We start from the raw sequence: 13,647 nt of genomic DNA, 5'->3' as shown, positions 1-13,647 counted from the left end.
TCATAGGTCAGTATCAAATGAGTTTGAAATTATTATTTGCAGCACAAATAAGTTTTTTTTAGGATTTTTAAAAATCCCTAAAACTGACAGAAAAAGGTTAAGGCCTAAGCTATTTCTATGTGAGTGGCTAAATTTATTTTTGTTTTCATAATTGTAATACACAAACTATGAAATTATACAAAATGTATAAAAAGGTAAATAAATAAATACGCACACATTAAAAAAGCAGCCAAGTCGAATGAGTTTCCTTTTTTATATAGATTAAAATTGAAGACAGAAGCAAGTGGTAAATGTGGTCACTTTAATATTCAAATCCAGTAGATCCAGTTTATGTTCACGTGGCTGTTTTCGTTTATATTCGCCAAGCTATTATGTATTTTGAAATAATCTTGTCCGTTATGTGTTCGTTCGTACGACGAAAGGCAGAATCCTGCAGCTCGAGAGATATGTTATTCTGCCAGTCGCGCTTTCAAATAGTCTTGCACACTTAAACAGGTCACAAACACCTGCATTTAGCTCTTGTAGTGTTACAATGGGTTTATTGTGTGCATTTGTGGTAATATTTTATGTAAAAAAGCTCTTAAACAAGAATAAATTCGTTTGTTTTGAGCTCGACACTGTACGCGCTGATCGGAGGCGTGATTTCAGATAGGCAGCTGCAAATATTTCATTTTCACACAAACAGTTCAAAAACATCTGAATTTAGCTCTTGGTGTGTTCTAATTGGTTGATTGTGTGATATCGCTGTAATAATTTATTTTTAAAAGCTTTAAAACAGGAATAAATTCGTTTTCTCTGAGCTCTTTACTCCAGACGCTCGTGATCACAGCGGTGATTCATCTCTCCTATTTCTCACGTATCTCTGGCCAGAAATAATTTATCCATGAGCCCTGAACCGGTAATAATCAGATATGTTGGTTATGCTTGTCAGTGTGAATTAAATCTAAGTATTTATTTGTATTTTTAACCGATTTAAAAGTGAAAGTAAAAGTTCGGGAATTGAACCTGTAGGGGCGCAATTTCTCTCAGACAATGGAAGTCTGAAGCACATACACTCAAACAGAGGGACAGAGTGAGATGAGATGTCTGACAGTTTTTTAATTTTCTGTTATCCATACAGTGTTGTAAAGTCGTTAAACTATGCATATTTCCTCAGAATGACTTTTTCATCTGTATGAAAAAATTATTTGACGTGTTTGGAAGCTGCAATTTAAAAATACAATAATGATTCCCTTTGTAAGGTCATTTAAAAAAATCACCACGGCAAAACCATTCAAGCTATCCAAAATCCATTCACAATTTAAGTTCCTATCAGAAATACTGATGTGTGTTCAGAGTTTTGTGAAATTCTAAGTATGTTATTTGCCTCAAAATCACCTGAGAAGTATTCCAGTTTGACATGTTGCCACGCCAACAATTTTTTAGATATCAATATCCCCCTTGCAGATTTATATCGGCTGTGTTTTAACATTATTCTGATGAAGTTTGAAGCAAATCGAGTAATAATAAGATGCTGAATTCAAATCATTTTGAAAATGACACACTTCCTTCTGCCAGTTGGTGGCGCTATAACTTTGACTCCTAATAGTCACATATATGCGATCGACATCATACAACGAATAATCTGATGAAGTTTGATTAAAATCAGGAAATGTATGTGGACGGTATTAGACACTTCCTGTTTCTCATTTCTCGCCATAATTTCAACGCCTCGCCACGAGCAAACCGTTCGAGATATCAAAAATCCCCTGGCAATTTTTCATCCCCAGTGTCTTGAGATCATGTTGACCGAGTTTGGCGGCAATCGAGAAAAAAACCTATGACAAGTATTTCAAATTCCAGAGCATGCGCTTTTTACATAACTCTAAATAGCTGACTTCCTGTTGGGCGGAGCCTATGACATGCAATACGAAAGTTGTTTGGCACGATGAGATCTATATGTGTACTGAGTTTCATATGAATATGTGCAAGTATGTGTGAGCTATACATCAACTTTTCTGACTGTGTTCCAGGGGGCGCCGTAGAGCCCCTGTGCCACGCCCGGGTCCCAGCCTCTGCAGGCTCCTAAAGGCCACAGATTCCAAAGTGTGCGCAAATTTTCAAGAGTTTTTGAGTATGTTAAGGACCCCAAAAGCCCCCACAACTTTGACGAAAAATTTGAATACTAAACCCTAAATAGCCAACTTCCTGTTGGGTGGAGCCTATGATATGCAATACAAAAGTTGTTTGGATTGATGAGATTTATATGTGTACCGAGTTTCATACGTCTACGAGCAAGAATGTATGATATATGGCCCTCCATATTCCAGGGGGCGCTGTAGAGCCCCTGTGCCACGCCCGTGTATCAGTCTCTGCCCGGCCCTAATGGCCGCAGGTTCCAATCTGTGTGCCAATTTTCAAGACTTTTTAAGCACGTTAAGGGCCCCAAAAGCCCCCGAGACGTTGGAAAAAAATAATAATAATAATAATAATAATAATAATAATAATAAAAAATAATCCTAAGGAAAACAATAGGCCTCTCGCCCTTTGGGCTTGAGCCCTAATAAAGCAGCGCAAGGCAAATAGAGTGCAAATTCAATGAAGTGAACATCAATGCAGATAAAAGACTTAGTAGTGCAAAAAAAAAAAAACACTTATTAATAAATGCAGTTTTGATGAGTAAACTCCTGTAAAAAATAAATAATAACAATAAACTTTTTCATCAAAATAAATCATTCTGATCCCAAACTCTCACCGGTGTGTGTGTGTGTGTGTGTGTGTGTAGCACTTACACACTGATGCCCACAATAATAAAGATGTTAAATACTCATCTGAGGAGGATGTGTGACGTACACTTTTCTGTAAACTGAGACAAACAATTTTTCACTGATTTAGGGTAGAGTAAGAATATTTACTGTATCGCGCAAGTTAGTTCATACTTAGATATAATTTTATATGCAATATTACCTTTTCTTTTCATCATCATCTTTAAGAGTTCATGATTATTTCTGTTCAACTTTATTTCTCAGTTGATAATTCTATCCACAATTCAATAAAACACAACACATGCAACTGAGATACAAGAAGGCTTGACTTCTGCAGAACATAGTAGTGTTCTGTAGCTTTAAATCTGAGCAGACTATGATACTCCAGCTTGCTTATACGCATGCGCTAGTTGGTGCTACGTTGTTGAAGTTTGTACACAGTATTGAACTCCTGCATGTCTCATAGTAAAGATACTGTTGTTAAAAGGATCTTTGCCTTGCCACTTGTTATTCTGCAACTTCCAAAAGTCATTGAAATCATTTAAAAATCAAAGTGGCAGGTTAAAAAAAAAGCCTCAGGTCCAAATATTAATTAAAGGGGGGGTGAAATGCTCGTTTTCACTCAATCTCCTGTTAATCTTGAGTACCTATAGAGTAGTACTGCATCCTTCATAACTCCAAAAAGTCTTTAGTTTTATTATATTCATAAGAGAAAGATAGTCTGTACCGATTTTTCCCGGAAAAACACGAGCGCCTGGAGGCGTGACGTGTGGGCGGAGCTAAAGAATCACGAGCGCCAGTAGGCTTTTGTGTTGAGAGCGTTTGGAAGCTGTGACATTACCGTGAAGAAAAAAACATCATCCAAAACAAACCATGGCTAACAGTCAGATTCAGCGTATATTTATGATCCAGAATCAGATCCAGAGGCTGAAATTTAACAAGAGCAGCATCAGCAACGACGTCTCTATGTGGTATGTACTGAAACTGTATATATTTGCTTAGCGGTTTTGGAAAATGACTAAGTTCCACTTTATGTCGTCTTTTTTTTTTTTTTTTTTTTTTTAAGCTGTACATGTGGAAAGTGCAGTTTGATGACAACATCGCATGTTGTTTACTTGATGTGCTTATGCGCTGATAGCTAAGTTAACAACACAGAGATATTTGAAGCAGTTTTACTCACCGCATGCGGTTCCAACACACGATCGTGACCCTTTTCCGTTGGGGCTGCATTATCCTTAAGAAATAAACGATGTGCAATCCGAAATGAAGGGAACAAACAAAAACACTTGCAAAACTCCGTTGATGCTTTGTAAAAATAAACTCCATCCACTGGTCCCTTAATGCTGTTTCTCTTTTGGTAATCTGTGCAGGGTTGTCTTGCCCTGGCAACCAAAAACACACTTCTTTTGTGACATTTGGCGATGCTCTCGCTCTGATCAGTGAAGTCTGTTGTGCTCTCAGTGCTCTGCTATACGGGAGCGCGTTCTTCCGGCAGAAGTGCCTCAGGACACATATAAGGAAATTCTGCTCCATCTAACTTCACACAGAGCCATACTCGAAAAAAACTTTCCGAAACTTGTGACAAACCGGAAGAGGTTTTTTTGGAACAAAAATACTCCTTCAAACGTACAACTTAATTTTTGAAACTTTGTCCATGTTTAGCATGGGAATCCAACTCTTTAACAGTATAAAAAACTCAGTATGCATGAACTAGCATTTCACCCCCCCTTTAATCACTAATGAACTGTTTGACAAAAACTTCCTGCTCCGATGTCCAGATCTGAATTAACGGAGTCTTGAACAGGCTCCAAAAGTCCCGATCTGAATCAACCAAGTTGGGAACAGACTCCGAAGTCCCGATCTAAAAATCCTAAAAACGGATTTGGATATTAAAAGCATATTAGTATGTTATGTGTAAGCCAGGTTAAATAGATGGGTCTTTAATCTAGATTTAAACTGCAAGAGTGTGTCTGCCTCCCGAACAATGTTAGGTAGGTTATTCCAGAGTTTAGGCGCCAAATAGGAAAAGGATCTGCCGCCCGCAGTTGATTTTGATATTCTAGGTATTATCAAATTGCCTGAGTTTTGAGAACGTAGCGGACGTAGAGGAGTATAATGTAAAAGGAGCTCATTCAAATACTGAGGTGCTAAACCATTCAGGGCTTTATAAGTAATAAGAAATATTTTAAAATCTATACGATGTTTGATAGGGAGCCAGTGCAGTGTGGACAGGACCGGGCTAATATGGTCATACTTCCTGGTTCTAGTAAGAACTCTTGCTGCTACATTTTGGACTAGCTGTAGTTTGTTTACTAAGCGTGCAGAACAACCACCCAATAAAGCATTACAATAATCTAACCTTAAAGTCATAAATGCATGGATTAACATTTCTGCATTTGACATTGAGAGTATAGACCGTAATTTAGATATATTTTTGAGATGGAAAAATTCAGTTTTACAAATGCTAGAAACGTGGCTTTCTAAGGAAAGATTGTGATCAAATAGCACACCTAGGTTCCTAACTGATGACGAAGAATTGACAGAGCAACCATCAAGTCTTAGACAGTGTTCTAGGTTATTACAAGCAGAGTTTTTAGGTCCTATAATTAACACCTCTGTTTTTTCAGAATTTAGCAATAGGAATTTACTCGTCATCCAGTTTTTTTATATCGACTATGCATTCCATTAGTTTTTCAAATTGGTGTGTTTCACCGGGCCGCAAAGAAATATAGAGCTGAGTATCATCAGCATAACAGTGAAAGCTAACACCATGTTTCCTGATGATATCTCCCAAGGGTAACATATAAAGCGTGAAGAGCAGCGGCCCTAGTACTGAGCCTTGAGGTACTCCATACTGCACTTGTGATCGATATGATACATCTTCATTCACTGCTACGAACTGACGGCGGTCATATAAGTATGATTTAAACCTATTCTAATACACTTCCATTAATGCCAACAAAGTGTTCAAGTCTATGCAAAAGAATGCTGTGGTCAATTGTGTCAAACGCAGCACTAAGATCCAATAAAACTAATAGAGAGATACACCCACGATCAGATGATAAGAGCAGATCATTTGTAACTCTAAGGAGAGCAGTATCAGTACTATGATACGGTCTAAATCCTGACTGGAAATCCTCACATATACCATTTTTCTCTAAGAAGGAATATAATTGTGAGGATACCACCTTTTCTAGTATCTTGGACAGAAAAGGGAGATTCGAGATTGGTCTATAATTAACTAGTTCTTTGGGGTCAAGTTATGTTTTTTTGATGAGAGGCTTAATAACAGCCAGTTTGAAGGTTTTGGGGACAACAATAAAACTATATACATTTCGCTGATTTATCACACTGAAACAACTCCCATTGGTAGTTTTATTTTATTACTTTGATCATGATTGGTTAATCAGCTGTCATTCAGGAAACTGGACAATGAATCGGTTCGCGCCTTTCTACATTTAAAGGGTAACTAAACCCCTGGTCAGAGCCTGACTCCACCCACTGACAATATTTGAAAAATGCTGAAAAGTGGGCAGAGCACAGTGGAGATAGAGGGGATGAACCTAGGGCGGGGCTGAGTGCGTGGGGTGTGAAACTGAGACCCGCAGTGACGGATTGATTGACAGCTGCTGTCAGAGTCGCTAAAATGGAGAGTGACTGTAGTGACACAAGTAGCTTTGGAACAGAGCGTTCATTTGAAGTAGAGGACTTTTCTCCCCAACCTTCACCTGAAGTGGAGGATGTCGAGGTGTCTGTTCATATCAATTGAGCCGCTGGCTCAAACTGCGGTCTTAACCCCCGCACCACGTCGCTTTTCAGCGTGAGCTGTGTGGAGAAGCCCATTTCCACCTCCATTGCGTTGGAGAAGCAATCCCGCGTAAAATGCAGTTTGTACACTCCAGCTCTAGACGGGAATCGCGGTCTTCCAGGCCAAGTGCATGCAATCACTGGCGCCTAATTTTAAAGTCTGCTGGGAAACTAGCAGTCCAGCAATGCTGTCACAACCAGCAACACTACACATACGTACCATCCTGACCACTGTACTAAATACAGATAAATCTATGCTAACTTGAAGCTATCCTAACTGATGCAATACTATGCTACTAACTATGCTTCTAACAATACTAACATTACACTAACAACTATGCTAATTAACTACAAAGGCTACACAAAATAATTTAAATAACTATTTAAATGTATGCTAAATAGATGCTATATAAGTCTATCCTGGTCGTTTTCATCACTCCTGACTCACTACAGTGATTTTGATGGAACAAGATGGTTTTATACTGTCAGGGGCGTGGTGAGCTGGAAACTGCTTACGTCACCTGCCACCGCTTATGTCACCTGCCACCGCAACATCCAATAGAGCATCACAGTCCCCCCCCACAGCCCGAGAGAGCTCTGGTGCCGGAAGTAAATTTCCCATTAATTTCTCCCATTGACTTTCAGAAAAATCCGTATCTAAAGAGTTTTAGAGCATGTGTGAGGATAACCAGCTACGGCTGAACTCAAAAGCATATAACATATCATTTCGAGTTAAAAAAATAAGAGAAAATCCCAAAAAAGTCAAAGGTACAAGACTGTGTACATATTTTCATTTCGAGCGCAGGAACTGCTCATCCCATAAACCACCGCGCCTCACTGAATTCGACTGAAGCCACAACCGCGAACGAGCCTTTTGAATTTTATTTTATATAGTGAATGTGCAGTAATAGCAGTTCTTTCAGTATTAATCGTGTAAATAGTGTTTTATATAGGTAATGTGTATTGATTTTTATATTTATCATCGTGTATTTTATATAGTGTGCGTGTTTGAAAGTGGTTAACGATAAAGTCAGCAACATGGTGCAGTGCTTTGTACCTGACTGCAATCACCGCTCAGTCGTCAACAGATGTCGTTACCATTACACAAATGTTCAGTAAATGCACAAAAAGGTATGCCTAGGCTAAATATTGTTTTGACAGTGGCATTATAAAATGCTTGATATGACTCATACCATGTGAAGGCTACAGAAGCCTTGCTAAAGACGATAATGCTAACTAATGTTACCAACCTCCCTGCCAAACTCTCGTGGCAGTCAAGGAGATTATGATTGCACTGATAAGTCTACCGTGCAAAAACGCAACACAGGTTTTTATTTTCATTTTTTTTATTAATCTTCAGTCATCACGGTCCTTTGCGGGGTTTAAAGGTGCTGTAGGGAACTTTTGTAAATATATATTTTTTACATATTTATTAAACCTGTCATTATGTCCTGACAGTAGAATATGAGACAGATAATCTGTGAAAAAAATCAAGCTCCTCTGGCTCCTCCCAGTGTCCTATTGCCATTTGCAGAAACTCCATCGCTCCCGGTAAGAAACAACCAATCAGAGCTGCGGTCCGTAACTTTGTTTGTGTTCAACATGTAGAAAAATGAACATAATAAGCGAGTACACCATGAATCCATTTTCCAAACCGTGTTTTTGGCTTGTCCTGAATCACTAGGGTGCACCTATAATAAGTGTTTATATTCGGACTATTTTAGATTGCTTCGGGGGTACCGCGGCGGAGTAACCCAGTACCTTTGTGATTCTTCATAGACATAAACAGAGAGAAGTAGTTCCGGCTACGATGTTCTTCCGCAAGAGGCAAGCAGTTCTGTTTATTAACCGCTAGAGCGTCAAAAGTTCCCTACCGCAGCTTTAACCAGACGGTTACACAAGCTCCACCAATCAGATGCATCACTGTGGGATTGTTCAGGATTGTGGGTAATGAAGTACTTAGCCAAGACATCACGAATAAAAGGCATTTATATCAAAACAAGGTTAGTGCCCCATGATCCTTTTGGGTTTATATGAGCATATACTATCGCTTAGTACAGCCGTAGCTGGTTTTAAGTCTACCATTCATGTACAAACCCTAGTGTGTATTCTTTGGTGAGGATTCACCAGAAATAGATCTACACTGGAAATCTAGCAAAAACAGAAGGGGGCCTGGTAGAGCCCTCGGCTGACTCCAGTAAACTAAGAAAAGTTTAAATTGAAAATCTAATTGGATTGCAACCTAAAAAAAATTATAACTCAGTTTGAGGATCATGACAACCCAAATAAATCTGAATGACATTAAAAAAAAAGAAAAAAAGAAAGGAAAACACTCACGTTGCCACTGCTTTGTCTTTCAAACAGGTAAATGACTGAACCAAACCCGAAGCCAGTGCCTTCTTGAGATCTGATGTAGGACGTTAATCAGAAACACACACACAGGTCAAATCTAGATTAGAAAACTAGATTTAAATGGATTGTTTGGATTGTAGGACATAAAGAAGTATGAAATAGTTACTAAAGGCAACGTGAAGGGATTAATTTATAACCAGAGTCTCGTTTTCATTTCAAGTTTTAATTTGGTTATTCTCCATAACAAGTACTTCCAGTGAGTTTGTTAGAACAAATAAATGTAAAAAACCTTACTCCACTCATTGCAGTTGTATTGTTGACTTTTCTTCTATAAAAGGCTGTGTCCGTTCAACTAGGCACTATTTTCTGTATTTGCTGTGTAACCTTTTATCAATGTGTGGCGTAAGAACACGTCGTGCTGCGGTCACTTGCAGGCATTGAACAACAGAGGTGCATTGATGTGTTGCACACAGTGGTGGACGAAGCACACATGCCATGTACTTGAGTTAAAGTATAGATACCCAAGGTAAAATATTACTCAAGTAAAAGTAGAAGTGCTGCCTTTAAACATTCACTTGAGTAAAAGTACAAAAGTATTTGCCTTCAAATGTACTTAAGTATCCAAGTACAATGCTTTCTTTATTGCTATAATGTCCTATTATCATTTTTGTCACAAGACTCTTGCTTATCTCAGTCTACATAAAGACTCTAATCTCACTCTTGGCACACCAATCTATTAATAAAATGACATTAATTAGTCAGACACTGATGTCTATAACATAATTTCATAAGCACAAAAAATTCCTTTAGAACTAAATGAAATAACAGGACTTGAGAGCAGGTAGTTTCAGTTTAACATTTATTTGTAACAGTTATCCAAGTTTTTATTTAAACTTAAACTTGCAAAACACAGGTTAACATGAGTTTTCCTTTACTATATCATATCTGAATGTGTCTGTGTATAAATATAAACTGGCCATATCAGATTCACTGTAATAGGAACTAGTGTTTGTGATCAGAAGAAACGCACTTGCCAGTCACAACTGCATATAGAAGGGGTATATAATACTATTTCAGTTATGAATTTCCCCACACTGTCAGGAACAATATTTAGTAATGCTTTTACATGTAATTGTCAGTATTTGTGTATTATTAACTCTATACTGCTTCACATGAAACTGGTGATACTTGGTAAAAAAATAAATAAATGAATAAAATATATCAAGTAAGGTGACCTCAGCATCATCACCTCTGAGCTGCCTGTTGTGGTTGCAATGAAATCGATCCCTGACATTGCTTTTTTATATTTTTCTTCATTTCAAGTACTGCCTCATCCATCTTACGTCACAGAGTGCTCCTTGATATGAGAGAGGCATTAGGCTGAAGATCACTAAAGGGTTGTAGACTCTGGGTCACACAATTCAACACGGCATGATCAACATTCTTCTGTGTGACTAGCTTGGTTTCTCTCAACTTCAACTGTCTGGAGGTCGAAGGAGCCTCCTCGTGCTCCATTGTCCTTTTCCTTGGTGCTGTTAGGGCAGGGGTGGGCAACAGTTTTAGTCTGAGGGCCACAGTTACTTTGGCAAAGTAAACGGAGGGCCACACTTTGGACAATTGCAATTAAACATAGTTACATGATTAAATGGTACAAATTAATGCAATGCAAATATGTATAAGGCTACTCTACAGTTACTTTGATAGCCTATTTCAAGGCCTGATACTTATTTTTGCTAGGCCTGTCTGACCTAGGCTACTCTTAAGGTTACAATAACTGGATTTACTTTCAAGGATTCATTTCCTACACTACCCTGCATATTGTTCAACTGTCATTCATTCATTCAGCCAGATGTGTCTCCTCTTCCTGATTTGCGTCAGACCCGTCAATCATCTCACTTCACGTGGTTCATCATGCGTGATAACTAAGCTAAAGTGACATTTCTTCACTGAAACAAGAAGCTAATAAATGCACAATTTAAGTATTTCTACGATTATGTGTTTTGTGTGTGATTTTCATGCGATTTGGGGTTTTCATATAAATAATGAATGTCCAAATTGCGAGTGCATCGAGCGCATCGCGGGGGCCGGATTGAAGCAATATGCGGGCCGGATCCGGCCCCCGGGCCGTATATTGCCCATGTATGTGTTAGAGCAATATCTCTCTGCATGTGGCTACCATGTTTTCTCTGCAAAAAGGAAACATTCAAAACATTAAGTTAAACCAGAGATCAGTCTCCTCTCTTTGATTAAATAAAACAAGCATTTCATGTGCTTTTAGCATGTCATAGATGTATGCTACAGTGTACATTATTTTTCAGAATAGGCTTAGTTAGATCAGTCTTTGGAAGCTGAACTTTTGAAAATAACAATCACTGTTAATAAGGAGCACTCCACTGTTTAAGCAACACACATGCACCAATGCTACATTTTCATATAATGTAATCATTATGTTCCCAACTTGTAATAATTACTTGAACTAGCTCATTGTTCACTTTAAATGAAAATAAGATGTTAGCTAATAACAGCATGATTTTTATTACTTAAGAACTGTACATTTCCGACATAACTTGAACACAGTCACCTCTGATAACAGATCACTTTAAATTGTAATGTAGACATACTTTCTGTAAAGGTACTTTGAAACTATATGTATTGTGAAAAATGCTAATACAAATACATGGAATTGGATACACTGCATGTAAAACTATTCAAAATAGAATTTATATTCCAACATAACATGTTAACATCGAATTTCACAAAATCAGAGCCCTCAGCTTGAAAAGTTTCAAAAACAAATACTATGAAATATGGTGAAACCGCTAACTAAGCTGACGACGTGTACCATGTCCATGGTGACGTGATGTCACATTTCATGTATTTTAACATACACACTGAAACAGTTTTCTGCAAGCTATTGTTAGATTTCTCGTTAAAAAAAGTGAAATGAAAATGGCTTAGCTCTACGTGTTTCCTTAGATTGGAATGAGAATTCTTGTATGACGAAATTGTACAGGGCCGATGCAGGCAGAGAAGGCTCTTAAAAATGAAGGACTCGTTCTTTTCAATAACTTCAAAAAAAGTGCGCAAATAAGGCCATGGGTGTTGTGGCATGTTAGAGTCAGTAACGTTAGTTTCTTCCATCATTTATCAAGACATTGGCGCTCAATGTTATGCCTGTTGCACTGATGTGATGTCACGTCACTCACCTTGAACCCAAGACGCCAACAGGGGCAAGTAAAACAAACTACCACTTTAAAGTACTGCTGAAAAATGATATTTCATAAGAATTCATGTCTGAACAGGGCTTGAGTAGCAATGCAGACTTTATATGCGGTAGATGGGAAAACAAATTTCTTACCTCTAATATCAAATCTTTAGACAAGTCACAAGGTCTGTCAAAGTGTTAATGACAAAGTTGTCCATTGATCTGAAACAAAAACAAAAAGAGCTTAAGCAAAAATACAATTGTTATTGTATTAACTATTCATACGTCACCATGTAGACGCAATGCAGACTACAGCAGCAGAAATGTAAAACGATGTGAAGATACCAGCCAGACATTTTATTTAACATCACAAAATAGAGAGAAAACAATCCTCCCTCTCTATATAATTCATAATAAATTGCATACATGTAAATTGTCTATGTTCTCACAGCACAGTAATATTTGTGGCTGCTCACAGCAAAGACTTCAGTGCACATAGATATATTATATATTTCTTGATGTTACAGACGCAGAAGACCAAGTAACGTTAGACAGAGAAGACAGTTCTGCTAAATAACTGCATCCGATCTTTATACGTATAACTTAATAAACCAAACACAAATCTGAAGTAAACTCATAATGAACACTATAACTTTGTAACTGGAGTCAATTTGAATAGAAGTAAACGCGTTTCACAATCACCTCGTGTTACAGCGTTCAAAAAATAGCGCACAGTCTGCAACATATTCACAATCCCGATCGGTAATAGCCGAGATATCAGCGGTATGAACATATATACAGATCTCGTGTGAATATTATAAAGTTGTTGTAACAATAATACCTGCAAAATAAAATGAAAATTTGATGAGGAAAAATCCGTGTAACGACACACCAAACGCTCTGCAGATGTAAGGGCGCAGGCGCGCACACAGCTCCTCCTTTCAGTTTTCAAAATAAGAGTCCTGGTTTCTCACCACTGCAGTGAAGACTGTTCTTAGACTTATCGCTTTCACAAAATCAGATTATCTCACTGTTTTTACATATTTTAATCAGTAAAACACTGTTCACGTCACATTAAAAGCTTCAGGAAAAACAAGCCCGCTCGTTTATAGCCAGTTAAAATAAGGAAGCAAAGCAAAGGACAGCCTGTTGGCTAGTAAACTAGTTAACTGGCGAATCAACTGGTTAACTTTAAACTAGCTTTCAAATGAGCCTTATGAATTCAGTAAACATGACTATATGCTCATGGGCATTATGAACTTGTTTAATTAAAGTGAATTAATAATTCAGACCTTCTCCTCGCTGGATGAGCAGTCAGGTTCTCTGCTGTGTCGAGTGCTGGTGTGTGGACTCTGGTGATGATGTGATGATGAACCCATATAAATTGGGTTGAATCTAGATCAAATATAAAATGTAGATACAACTATACAATAAGGGAAAGTTAAAAAAAGGCATATAATAAAATAAAAAATCAAGTTAAATAAAGCAGCGCAAGGCAAATAGAGTGCAAATTCAATGAAGTGAACATCAGTGCAGATA

General features: G+C 37.9%; 1 long non-coding RNA gene across 1 annotated transcript; it reads right to left on the bottom strand.

Moving 5' to 3' along the window:
- Window positions 1-9,745: 9,745 nt before the first annotated feature.
- On the bottom strand, window positions 9,746-13,091 carry LOC127956535 (uncharacterized). The gene is made up of 3 exons (XR_008153583.1): window positions 12,950-13,091; window positions 12,262-12,330; window positions 9,746-10,435 (listed from the first exon to the last, which is right to left on the bottom strand). It is a non-coding gene; the product is annotated as an uncharacterized LOC127956535 (long non-coding RNA).
- Window positions 13,092-13,647: the final 556 nt, after the last annotated feature.

This window comes from Carassius gibelio, chromosome A3 (assembly GCF_023724105.1).
Source record: "Carassius gibelio isolate Cgi1373 ecotype wild population from Czech Republic chromosome A3, carGib1.2-hapl.c, whole genome shotgun sequence".
NCBI lineage: Eukaryota > Metazoa > Chordata > Actinopteri > Cypriniformes > Cyprinidae > Carassius > Carassius gibelio.
The sequence above is the reverse complement of the archived record's forward strand: the minus strand, read 5'-3'. Positions and strand labels throughout refer to the sequence as shown.